A 14,045-nucleotide genomic window follows, 5' to 3' on the forward strand; every position below is an offset into this window, starting at 1 on the left:
ACAACATTCCACATGGTTAGTAGATATACTTAAAAATATATTAACCTATGAAACATGGTACATATTGTAACACCCCCTAACCCTTATCCGTCGCCGGAACAAGGTTATGGAGCATTACCGAACTTTTCAGATCAAATATGAACATTATATAATCATCTAGCATACACATCATAATTTAATCATATTGTCCCTTTTATGAGCTCTCGAGGCCCAAAATATGTGTTATAAACAAATCGGGACTAAATCGGGTACTCCGGGAATTTTTTCCGAAAACATCAAAAATTTTCAAAGAAACAAGGGACACACGCCTATGTGTTAGCCGTGTGTCTCACACAGTCCAGTTACACACCCATGTGTTTGGCCGTGTGGACTCAAAATGAACCTTAAACATCAAGTTTACCCTTCCCCGCAACCTTGAACACTAAGCAACTTAAAAACCAATCGTTCAATCACTTTAAAACACAATTTAATACCTTTAAAACATGTCAAAACAATCATCCTAGTTTCCAAACCAATGTACCCTCATAGGTACTTCACATATATTATCAAAACAATCAAATAAAACACCATTTAAGCCAATTCTAAACTCATACCAATTTCAACCCAAATTTGCCTATATCACTCTCACTTATGCATTAACTTAAACATTCCATATTAAACCTCAACTTAACACGTATAATCATGTATATAAGTAACCAATATCATCTTATAACATCATTTACATTCACATTCCAAAATGACAAGCATAAGACATCCTAGGTACATGCCGACACAAAAAGAAATATATATCACCATGTTTTGAGTTTCAGATCGTTGATGGATGCTGAGTATAAACTCAGTGGTATTTCTATAATCTGAATGCTTAAAAGTAAAATAATATAACATACAATAACTATAGTCATACAATTATTCAATTCATAAATAAGGTATTTATAACACGTTCAATTTTTATAATTTGCTATCCCAGATAGCTTTTCACAATATGAACACAAATCATTTGAACAATATTGTTCATTCATATTCAATTCGTAAATACACAAATTATGTGTCTTTAACCATATTTCAAATCACCACTCAATATCAATCATAACACTATTTTATTCAATAACCCTTATTAACATGACAAGGACTCGGACGGATACTTGGATCCAACCAAAACACACTAGTTTGGCACCCAGTGCCTCATCAGATAACTCGAAGCAATAAGTTGACACCCAATGTCTCATCGGTCATGCCAAAGTAAATTGGTACTCAGTACCTCATCGAATTTATCTGAAGTAATAATTTAACACCCAGTGTCTTATTGACTCGAAGTTGAAGTATCTCTTTACTTTTCCAATCCTATGGCATGCCATCTATATCTGACTTTGCCCGATACAGTTAATAGGGTTTCAATTCACTTTTCTAATGCCACAATTATCCAATAATCAATTATCACATAAATCACAATTTCACATGCATTCAATTCAATATAAAAAATGCTAACTGTAACGCCCCAAAATTTTTAATTTTGTTATTGTAAAAATATGACACAAATATCTGTCAACTTTAGTGGTTATATGTTCTGGGAGTGTTTGGGAGGTCCCAAGCTCAAGCATTCGCTTGGGAAAATTTTGGTATTTTGAATGAATTAGGCCTTACTCTTGTTCAGTAGACTTTTATTTGATTGTTGGGTAAATTACATTAGAATGAGCCTGCTGGTCTGGTGGTTAAATGGTGTGTTATTATGGTGGAAGTCTTGTGCTCGAATCCCTATGCAGGCAAATGTATTATTTTTGCTCAGATTTCGGGATAGAGTTGTGTAATAGGGGGATTCTAGTAGTAGATGTGTAGTAGGAATTAAGGGAGAATATTAAGGGATTTTGGGGGTTATCGGGATTTTATTTTATTTTATTTCCCATAATCGAATTTTGACTCTCTTTTCCAAAAAAAAATTCTGCCATCTATTCTTCTCCCTCTCCTCTTGCCAAAATTCTCTGAGTTTTTCCATATTTCACTTCTTTTTCTTCTTCTTGATTTTTCCCTAATCCATTTATTTTCCTTCGTTTTCGCACACGATTAGTGCTCGCTTAGTTTCAGTAAGTGTTTCTCTTCATTTCTGTCATGAATCTCTTGACGACTGAAGTGATAATGTTTTTTCTTTGTGATTTGGGCGCAGGGGGAGGCTCGAACTGGTGAATTCGGTGTTCTCGTCTTAACAATAGTTAAACGGAGGGTTATCGTTGGTGGTAAGTTGGGTTTCTGTTCGTTCTTGGTTGTCAATTCACTTGTAAATCCGTTAAATTGATGTTGAGTACCTTGATTATAGGCTTTGGAGTGCTGGGGGACTGTTTTAGCATCAAACAAAACTAGGTGTGTACCCGAAATGAAAAAAAAAAGATTCAGCAAAAAGCCGAAATTGCTTACTGTTTAGACAGCAGCAGTAGGCTAACTTTGAAAAATCTTCATGAATTGTGGAAATATAATTAGAGAATTAATAAAATATTTAATTAAACCTTATTGAGCCTAGTTTCTCATAGATTAAACGGTGTAAGTAATGGAATTGTAAATCGTGAGATATAATAAGTTTTGTGAGACAAGGTCAGAATGAATTCGGGTTCCCCTGTTCTGACTTTGGAAAATCATCAAAAATTAGAGAAAAATAATTATGGGTTAAAATTTACATGTTTAAATTATTAATGAGTCTATTTTCAATAGAAACAAATGGAAATATTATCCAAATTTTGTACTAAGAGATAATTAATTTTTAGCAAAGAAGGGGGGAAGATGTCAAACAGCAAAACAAGGGTAAGTTTGAAGATTTTATTGTACTTATTGGCTAAACCAGAAATTTTGAAAATTTTACGGTAGAAATTTATTTGAGTCTAGTTTCAAAGACATCAAGCGGATCTTAATTCAAAATTCTGTAGCTCAAGATATAAATAATTTAGTAACAATGACTCAAGTAGACAGCTTTGAAGGAACATATAAGTAAATAGTGAAAATATATATGAATAATTAACTAGCACGGGTTACATTAAAAATGGATCACGTGGCCAAGGCCAATTTGGGCCGAGTGGGCCACATGGACATGTGAGCCCATTTTTCTGAAAAGTTCTATAAGGTTGCACGGGTCGCCCAAGTCGACTGTGGACCTACTGTAGGGTCGGTAAACTTTACTTAGACCCCTATATGTGTGATCTGTCTGTTGGATTTCTATACCGAGCATGACTTATGATATCTGAATGTATGTATTATTAATTGCATAATGGCATGACATATTTTGTATGTTGCATTGCATCGGGGTAGGTTGATGATATTTGGAGAAAGTGTCTGAAAGGCTATTAAGCCTGTTATCTGGCAGCTCAGCTGCAACCTTCTGATTATGTGCCACATTTTGGTACAGCATGGTGTGTAGGGATGGGTGGGTTGATTTAATCCCCACATAGTGTGTAGGGTTGGATGGAGATGGAGATGGTGTGTAGAGGCTGGTGGGTAGGATTCTGATTTACTGTATCTGCATTCTGTATCTGATATTGGCCAAGACCCTAATGTATTTCTAAGACTGTATCTAAATGGGCTAAAGCCCAAATTGATTCTGTGATGGGCACAGGCCCCAGACTGTATCTAACTGAATTCTATTGATTATCTGTATGCATGTTTTCTGTGGGGATTACACACTAAGTTTGCGAAAACTCACCCTTTCTCTATTTAATTTGTACAAGTAATCCCTAGACTTAACGAGTCGGTGCAGCGAAGGACTTGACGGTGGCCACAGTAAATTTTAGATTGTTTTCCGTTAATATCTAGAATTTATTACTTATTTGGGGTTTTTTGATGTATCTTCTGGATTATGAACTGGTTGGCTTTAAATTTGGGACTTTATACTTTTTTTATGGATTTTTTTTAAAACTGCAACTGCACAAAAACAATTTTTTTCTAAAAACTAAGGTTTTTCGTAAATAGAAACAATTTTTCCTAAATTAATTGGTTACAAAAGCTTTCACTAAGAGACAAGTTTTAAACAAATCAACTAGTTTTTTTTCGAATTAATAAAAGCTGACTTACTATAACGGTTTTTAAACTCGACAATCTTGTCTTCAAATCCCTTTCCATGTGACATCGCCCGATTCGGCCATAATGTCTAGCCGGGTTTGGGGTGTTACACTAACACTTACCTTATTTACTTACCATAAACATTTGAATCAAAATACAACAATTAACAATTATATTCGGATTATAGAAATACAAACCAGAATTTCCGAGCTACTCCTCGTCGACTTTATCTTTTCCTTTCTTAGTCGAAGTTTGCGGTACAGCGTTAGCTACAGAAATTAAAACAATTAAAATTCATCAATACAATACAATTTCAAATTGAATATTTCAAATTTTATTCAACTTTTGTCTAAATTCCAATTTAGTCCCTAAACCAAGACAAACTTTATTTCTTCAAAACTAATTCCATATTTTCATTCAATTTCCACTTTAAACTAAATTAAACTCTCTAATTTCACTCAAATCCCTAAATTTTGAAATTTTTACAATTTAGTTCCTAATACTCAAAACTTTTAATTTATTTTACAATTCAATCCCTTTTCATTTCTAACTTAAAATTCTATCTATTTAATCCTAAATACTTAAATTATTCAACATGAACAAGATCTAAAAATTCAATATTTTCTAAAATTTTAACATAGGTTAAGTAGTGTTTAATACTAGGATTCTAAAATATAACAATTACAAGAAAATAGACTAAATTGACTTACCAATTAAGCTTTTAACCCTTGAAAACCCTAAATTTTTTCCTTTTCTTTCTCTCTTTTCTTCTCTGCTTTCGTTCTACTTTGTTCTTCTTTTTTTATTCTTTTCTTTCATTTATTTTATGTTTTAATTATTATAACAATATAATAAAATAATATAATAATATTTACTTAAATAATAAGTAAGTAATAATTATTATAAATGTATGTTTTTAAATGTTACACAATTATTACCAATAACACACTTGTTAATTTGATGTTTAATTGCTTATTTAGTCCCTTCACTTTTCTCTAATCTATAATTTAACTTTCTCCCTATATGCAATCTAGTCCTTATGTCACGGGCCGCAGTTCAAAGCCCGTGACCATCGCACCAAATGCATCCAATGGAGGTCTATTGCTTAGATGGGGATCATTTGGCCTACGAGAACTGGCCCGATTCAAAGAGCTATTGGAAAAGCCTGTCAGATTGAAGCCTAGTTGGCCCAATAATGAAGAGATGGCAACTTAGGCTAATATGGTAACTAATCTTAGAAGATAGAGGGAATCATATCTTGTAAAGATTAGATTAGATTAGATTTGATAAGACTTATCTTGTAAATCCCTAAAATTAAGGGATATGGTTAAATCTCATCTGTCAATGTAAATGTATCTTGACCGTCGGTTTTGGGGGAGCTCAATATAAATATAGAGCCTCTCCCTCAATTGTACTCACTCCATTCATTGTTTCATTATTCTTTGTGAATAAGAAAATTGAGAGCATTTACTCAAAAACTTTGTGAGCGTTCTTTCTGTTGTTCTCTGTTGTTCTTCTTTTGGCACAATCGCTTCCGCTTTACAAATGGGTGCCTTGGAGGAGTTCTAAAGAATCCTCACTTTTGGGTGTAAAGGCTGACTTAGGCGAGTTTAGAGCAAACGGATCGCCTAAGGCCGCATGGTTTGTGAGACGAAAGGTCTAGCCCCGTGACAAGTGGTATCCGAGCTATATTTTAAACCAAGTGATATTCGAGTTGGTTCGAAGGCACCGTTAGGATGTCGAAAGAAGAGTTCGAACAAAGGTGGGCGGGAAAGTCTTTGAGGGAGATGTCGGCTGTTGAGGAACGCGTGGGTAAACTTGAGGAGTCCATGGAGGATGCAAAAAAGTCAGACAATGCGCTTGGGGAAAGCATTGATGACTTGAGGGAGCAGTCCAGGGAATTTGTTACCACGTGTCTTACTTCTCAAAGGGATAACGTGCGAGAGTTGCTAGATTCCCAAAGGAAGAAGCTGACAGAGAGAAATGATGCTCTCGAGGCCATGATGATGGCTTTGAAGGAGGAAACAATGGCCACGACGAGGGCTTTGAGCACAAGAATAGAGGAGCTCGAGGGAGAGCTGGCCTTGTGCCGAGCAGCCGTGGCGAAGGGAGTGTCAAGTGCAGCACTCAGTAACGAGGATGTCCCGAATCTGAAAGAGTTTGTGGGGACAAGGTCTGCATGCGATGTGGATAATTTCTTATGGAGGATGGAACACTACTTCCGTGCCAAAGGCATCATGGATGATGCGGCTAAGGTAAACACTGCTTCAATGTTTCTTACTGACATTGCGCTTTTATGGTGGCGAGGCAGGACCACAGATAAAAGACAATGTGAGATTGGGACGTGGCAAGAGTTCCAATGCAAGTTGAAGGGACAGTTTTACCCAGAGTTTGTCGGGGAAAAAGCTTGGGCAAAGTTGCAAGGTATATCGCAACGGGGCACAATGGGGGAGTATGTTCAAGAGTTGAGGAACTCATGCTCCAAGTTTCAGATGTGACTGAGGAAGAAGCATTGCTTGCTTTTTAGAATGGATTGAAGCCGTAGGTCAGACAGGAGGTGGAACAAAGAGGTGTCCAAAAGCTGTCGGAAGCCATGACGATAGTTGAGTCAGTGGTCATGCTTGGTCTAGGGAAAGACAAGCTTGGGTCTTCCAAGCCCGAGGAAAAGGGCGTATATGAAATGGATCACAAGGAAGATATTGTTGATGCCAATGACAACGGCGACAATGGTGGTAATGGGAAACCACGAGTTGGGAAGAAGAAACCCAAGAGGAAAAGGGACAAGCTGAAATGTTTTCTTTGCGACGGTCTACACATGTGAAAGAAATATCCGAAAAAATCTGTGCTTAAGGAGAAGTCGGTGGGTAAGGCCTTGGTACTTGGTTTGAGCGCAAAGAGGTGTCGAAGCCAAGGAGGCCGGAAGCAAGAAGAAGCCAGTGGAGTGCTTCTTGTGTCATGGTCCGCATAGGTTGCGGAAGTGTCCGAGAAAGTCTGTCATCGAGGGGAACGATGAAGCAGACAAGGAGCCCAAGAAGCTTGGTTCGAGCAAGGGAAAAGCCGAAGCCAAGAGGGCAAAGAGGAGCAAAAAGAAGCGAGTAAAGTGCTTTTTGTGCCGTGGTCCGCATGAGTTGCGGAACGTCTGAGCTTGGTGAGTCCTCGGAGGGACTTCCACCCAAGGAAGAGGTGAGTTTGTCATCGGACTTAGAGGAAAGAGTTGCAGTGAAAATAGTGAAGTTGAGACTAATGATGCTCAAGTTGAGTAAAGCGTCGGAGTTGGCCGAGTCATCGACAAGGCTTCCACCTATGGGAGATGTGGGTTGTGCATCGGACTTCAAGGAAAAGGAAGTGATGCATGTGGGACAGTTGACCAGAGTAAATGCGAAGGTACATTCTGAACACTGTGATAGTGTTTTGCATTCTAACTTGTTAACTTGGCAAGAACGTAGGGGCCCTTTCGAAGTTCTTGAGCAAAGAGGCCAAGAGACTATGGGCAAAGCGAAGCCAAGTGTGGTGAATCAAGAGGATTCTGTTCGAGTAAAGTTAGAATGTGGACAAGAGAGTGACATAGCTTCTTGTCATCGAGATGTACAAACGAGCAGGACGGTTCGAGTGAAGAAGCGACGTAAGCTAAGGCAAAAGTCCCGAAGGAAGGGAAAGGCTAAGGCGTCGAGACGAGACCGAGGTGAATCAAGTCAGTGCCATTCGAAAGTCGTAACGAGAACGTTGCGAGAATGGGTGGGGGCGAATGTCACGGGCCGCAGTTCAAAGCCCGTGACCATCACACCAAATGCATCCAATGGAGGTCTATTGCTTAGATGGAGATCATATGGCCTACGAGAACTGGCCCGATTCAAAGAGCTATTGGAAAAGCCTGTCAGATTGAAGCCTAGTTGGCCCGATAATGAAGAGATGGCAACTTAGGCTAATATGGTAACTAATCTTAGAAGATAGAGGGAATCATATCTTGTAAAGATTAGATTAGATTTGATAAGGCTTATCTTGTAAATCCCTAAAATTAAAGGATATGGTTAAATCTCATCCGTCGATGTAAATGTATCTTGACCGTCGATTTTGGGGGAGCTCACCTATAAATAGAGAGCCTCTCCCTCAGTTGTACTCACTCCATTCATTGTTTCATTATTCTTTGTGAATAAGAGAATTGAGAGCATTTAATCAAATACTTTGCGAGCGTTCTTTCTGTTATTCTTTGTTGTTCTTCTTTTGGCACAATCGCTTCCGCTTTACAAATGGGTGCCTTTGAGGAGTTCTAAAGAATCCTCACTTTTGGGTGTAAAGGCTGACTTAGGCGAGTTTGGAGCAAACGGATCGCCTAAGGCCGCACGGTTTGCAAGGAAAAAGGTCTAGCCCCGTGACACTTACACCTAATTACTCTTAAATTAAGCAAATTCACCTAATCAAAATCTAATTAACCACACAAATACTTCGTAAATATTTATATTAAATATTTACGAATCTATTTTTCAAAAACAGAGACCTGAGAATACACTTTTCGATACCCGTGACTATCGGGTCGTTACACATATCATGAAATGAATTTCAATATACAACAATTCATCACATGTTCAACTAGTTCCCTTTGTACTCCATATTTTTCCTTTTCAAATGTTTATTAACATGAACCAATGCATGCATACATCTTTCCATTAAATACCTTAATTTCTATTCAATTACACATATTACATTTCCATTCCATATTATCAATAACATAGCTCTTTTCATATACTCATCCATTCATTAAAACTTAAATTGTTCGTTGAATCACATGAAATAACATCAAATACTTGAAAAATACTCATATAACCATTTAATTTCCTAAACATACCACAACATCACGAGTTAACATATTTATAGATATATGAAGAATATAATCAAACCAAGGCATTAACATTCATTATCAAACTATACTAGTCAAATGTTTAACTCGTACTCATACTTACAATACATACCTCACTTGAAACGTCTTACTTGAATAACAAATGATCGGAGGGTGCCACGGTGTCTTTCAATCATGGTCTTATTTATTCTCGACTTGATGCTATAGTGTCTTTCCACCATGGTCTTATTCATTTTTCCTTGTGTTGTCATAGTGTCTTTCAACTATAGTCTTATTCGTTTGGTTCATGATGCCATAGCATCTTTTAGCTATGGTCTTACTCGATAGAATCGTGATGCCATAACGTCTTTCAACTATGGTCTTACTCAATAGAATCATGGTGCCATAATGTCTTTCAGCTATAGTCTTACTCGTTTCTGGTATGGTGCCATAATGTCTTTCAACTATGGTCTTATTTATTTCCGGTATAGTGCCATAGTGTCTTTCAACTATGGTCTTAATCATTTCCTTCAAACCAACGGACTCAATTCATATATAAACAATTAGATATTAAACAACCGAAACAATTACTAATTAATTTAATCAAGTTGCGAACTTACCTAGACAAAAACTGTTACGAAAGCAAGGCCGGCAACTAATCCGTTAATTTAGTTTTTCTACGATTCGAATCCAATTGCTTCGTTTCTTGATCTAAATAATAGTTTTCGTTCAATTAATCCATTTGAACATATCAAATAATTAAACTTAAGCTTATAAGCCCTTTAATGAAAATTTACAAAATTATCCCTAAACTTTACGCTTTTTATAATTTAGTCTCTAAACCTGAAATTTACAAATTAATCACATTTAATCAAAACCCATGCTAGCCAAATTTTATATAATCCCCACTCAGCCCACATTTATCACAATTTCACAATAATTCCAAGAAGTTTTACTATTTTAACAATTTAATCCTTTAACAATAAAATTACGAAAAATCACTTTACAAAATAGTCCTATTTAACAATTAAGCTTAATAATCTACCATTTTCTATAAAAAAAGAATCTAAGATTCATCAATGATAAGTTTTAAAATCTTTAAAAGTTTTGAAAATAAAGGTATGGGTTAACTGGATCTAATTGCAACAATCTCAAAAATTTAAAAATTATAAGAAACCAATAAAAAACGGCTTTCAAATTGAAGCTTGAAGCTAGACGTGAGCTAGGTCTTCTTCTCCGCTTTTTGATTCGATTATAAGGTGATGAAGATGAATGAATTATCTTTTTTCATTTCTTTTCTTATTTTATTAACTACTATAACATATAATATAATGTTTTATAATAAACATTACTTTTTAACTAAATAATCCCGTCCAACACTTTTAAAAATGGTATATTTACCGTTTAAAACCTTTAAAATCTTTAATTATGCTTTTAGTTAATAGAAATCCTTAATTAATTATCCAAACGTCAAAATTTCTAAACCAAATTTCAATACCCTATATAATCACTCTGTAAATATTTAATAAAATATTTACTAGCTTTCTTTATAGAAGTGAGGTCCTAATATCCCATTTTCTAAAACCACTTGACTTTACGGACAAACCACTTGAACTTGACTATTCACTCAAATAGCAAAAATTATCAAATTAAAATTTAATATAATACTATAGTTGACTCGTAAATATTAAATAATAATATTTAAGGACTCACTCGTTAGAATTTTTTATGGCCGCGAAACCACTATTTTCGACACACTGAAAAACGGATTGTTACAGTCATATTCCATTTTTATTTTTCTCTTCACTGTTTGCATAAAAGAACCAAGGGAAGCCATTTTTTTTATCTACAAGCATTCATCCCATGCATGTAAGTGATTTCTAGGTCGATCTTTCCTAAATTTTATGCTTTTGAAATCGTTGTAACTCGATTTAGTTAAACTGTACCTTCGTTTTCAAAATTTTTAAAAATCTTAAATGTTAACATTAATGAATTTTGGAGTTTTTGATGCTATTATGTTAGTTGTTAAGCTTGGAGATGAAATAGGGACTAAATTGTAGAGTAAAATTTATTAAATTTGAGTTTAGGGACTAAAGTGTAAATATTTCAAAATTTACATAAAATTTCTATAAATATTGAATTTAGATGGCTGTACAAGGTGAAATTGAAATCGAATTGAAAAACAAAGCTTAAACTTGAAAGATATATCTATTTCAATTTTAGAGACTAAATTGAATAAAATGTAAAATTTTAGGAAACTTTTATAAAATCAAAATAGAATTGATATGTTGTTGTAATAAGCTGTTAAAAGATGTTTAGAATTGATAAATTAAAATTAATTATTATAGATCGAAATTTGGATCAATCGGATGAAAATCGAGAGATAGAAGAATTTAGAGAAAAAATCTGATTTGTCATTCTCCTATTGTAAAGAGATAAGAATGACGTGAAATTACAGTTTCATACCATCATTTCTCGCATTATACTAATTTAACTATTTTAGTTACTAAATGTTTTCGCTTAGACTAATTGTAAAATAAGAAATATAAATTATGATATGACATGATATAATTTGAACTTTCGATGTAAAGCTTTGATTATGAGTGAAGGTAATACTTTACTGCCTATGACGATACCCTAGCCGATTCCCTAAGCTTTGATATAATTTAGTTTGTTTAAAATGATTCATAAACAAAAATCTAATTTGCTGCAAATTCAAATGATATGAAAATTTGTTGGAAATGTTGGCTAACACTGTCAAAAACAATATTCATTTTCACCATTTCCTTTTCTTCTTCGATCTCAGGTACTTCAAAAACAATATTCATTGTATTGTTTGTTTGGAATGGCGTCTATTTTATGAAATTTTGGTACTCAATTAAGCTTAATATGTATCAAATTATACTGCGAGTTGTTTGTTTTAGATCATGGATTTAGGATGCAATCTAGCGAAATTACGTGAAAAAATAGAGGGAATTTTCTTTCTGGTTCTTAAGGGGTTTTTTTCCCCAACAAAGCCTCAGTTTTTGTTACTTTCCAGAGAAAAGTTTCAATATTTTCATCCAATCTCAGTACCGAAATTGAGGGGAACGAAAGAAAATGGTGAGGGAGGAAAGAGTGGAGTCATTTTGCGCAAGGCTTAGGGCATCGTCTCTCTCGCCTTTACTCATATTCCCGTCAACGTCTGATGTTGACTCTCTATGTGCTCTCAAAATCATTTTCCACATTCTTGAATCTGATTCAGTCCGGTACTCGTGTTATCCGGTGTCTTCTTTTCAAGAAATCAGAGAATATGCTGCTTCTGAATTGAGCTCTTCATCTGAGGAGCCCGTTTCTATGCTTTTGATAAACTGGGGGTGCCACCGTGACCTCCAGGAGGATTAAGTTAGGGTCAGCTGCCAGGGTTTTTGTTGTTGATAGTCATAGGCCGATTCATTTGCATAATTTGAGTGATCAGAACGATCAGGTGGTTGTTCTTTATACTAACGATGATGAGCGGTTGGCTGATCTCGCCTATGATTTTGAAGTTATGGAGTTGGCAAATGCTAGCTATTGTTTGCAGAATTCAGAGTTGGATGGCGAAGAAGATGAAGGTAGTGAAAGTGATGATGAGGATGAAGAGGTGGAAGGAAGAGCCAGGGATGGTTTTTGGAAAAGAAGAAGACTGTCTTCAGAAGGTGAAGAAGAGCCACCGCCCCGGCATTTTAAGAAACTGAAAAGGGAGTATTATCGGATGGGAACATTCCATGGGAAGCCATCAGGGTGTTTGATGTATGATTTGTCGCGTTGTTTTGAGGAAAAACACAAATGAGTTGCTGTGGCTGGCTTGTGTTTCACTTACGGATCAGTTTGTTCATGAGAGGCTAACAGATGTGAAGTATGAAGCAGGGGTTATGGAGCCTCAGCAACAGTTTAGGGAATCTGGATGCGTTACTTCGGTGACACTTAAAGACGGTACCAAGGTTCGAGCACCTGATTCCTCAAGAATTGCCTATGAAGAAGAACCAAGACTAATGCTGTTAAGAGAGTGGAATTTATTTGATTCAATGCTGTGTTCCTCACACATTGCCCCAAAGTTGAAGACCTGGAGTGATAATGGCATGAAAAAGCTTAAGCTTCTCCTTGCAAGGATGGGATTTGCACTTGTGGATTGCCAGCAGAAGTTTGAGTACATGAATCATGAAGTAACACAGAAGATGAAAAATCAATTCGAACAAATTTTGCCTGAATATGGACTTAATGATTTCTACTACAAAAGTTATTTGCGTCTTCATGGTTATACTTCGAGGGTTTCAGCTGCAGACATGGTATATGGGGTCACTGCACTGCATGAATCATTCGTGCAATCAGATGGCTCGTGTGCAGTGAAGCAGTGTGGGGTGGCATATGATGCGCTGTCCCTAAGCAATCTTGATAAGCTGAAATCCGGAATGCAACAGGCGATCAAGATACAAAGGGCTATTCTTAGACAAGGGAGTGCTGCAATAACAAAAAGTGGGTGAAAGTTTAGGTGGGTGAAGCTTGAAGATTCAGTAGATACAAAGCTGTTGGGTCACCCCAAGGCCCGCACCAAGTTCTGTTACTTTCTAATGGATGCCTTGATGGAGAAAGGAGCTGGGTTGAATCCTTTGCTTTGTGCTTGCATGTTGCAAGAGCCATCTAAGGTGTTGATTGTTGGGGTCTGCGGAAAGCCTCGTCTTGGAGCACTTCAAGGGAATGCGTTCGGTCTTGCATTCAGGAAAGCTGCCGAGGAAACCGGGGGCTCAATTCTTCCATGAGCTTTTTGAAACTTCATGGATTGTGTTGGATGCTGGCGTTGTTAATTCCTTCATGATCAAACTAACTGAAAGGCTTTGATGTAAAGCTTTGGATTATGAGTGACGGTAATTGTAACTTTGTTTTTTCTTTTTAAATGAAAACATTTGTTGATTACTTTGAAGTAATATATTTTAGCTTGTTTAAAATGATTCAATAAATAAAAATCTAATTTGCTGCAAATGCAAATTTGTTGGAAATGTTGACTAAGACTGTCAACATTGAGAATGAATATTTCTCTGTCCATTTATATTACTAACCCTTTTGTGGGTAAAAAGAATTTGGTATATCAACTTACAAACTAAATACGGGTTTCTACAAGAAACAAATGAACGAATGAATAAAGAAGTTAGGCACCAAA

At 36.0% G+C, this 14,045-nt stretch overlaps 1 pseudogene; it reads left to right on the plus strand.

Moving 5' to 3' along the window:
* The first annotated feature begins 11,601 nt into the window (after positions 1-11,601).
* On the plus strand, positions 11,602-13,837 carry LOC105804533 (uncharacterized; annotated as a pseudogene).
* Positions 13,838-14,045: the final 208 nt, after the last annotated feature.

Source organism: Gossypium raimondii, chromosome 7 (genome assembly GCF_025698545.1).
Source record: "Gossypium raimondii isolate GPD5lz chromosome 7, ASM2569854v1, whole genome shotgun sequence".
Taxonomy (NCBI): Eukaryota; Viridiplantae; Streptophyta; class Magnoliopsida; order Malvales; family Malvaceae; genus Gossypium; species Gossypium raimondii.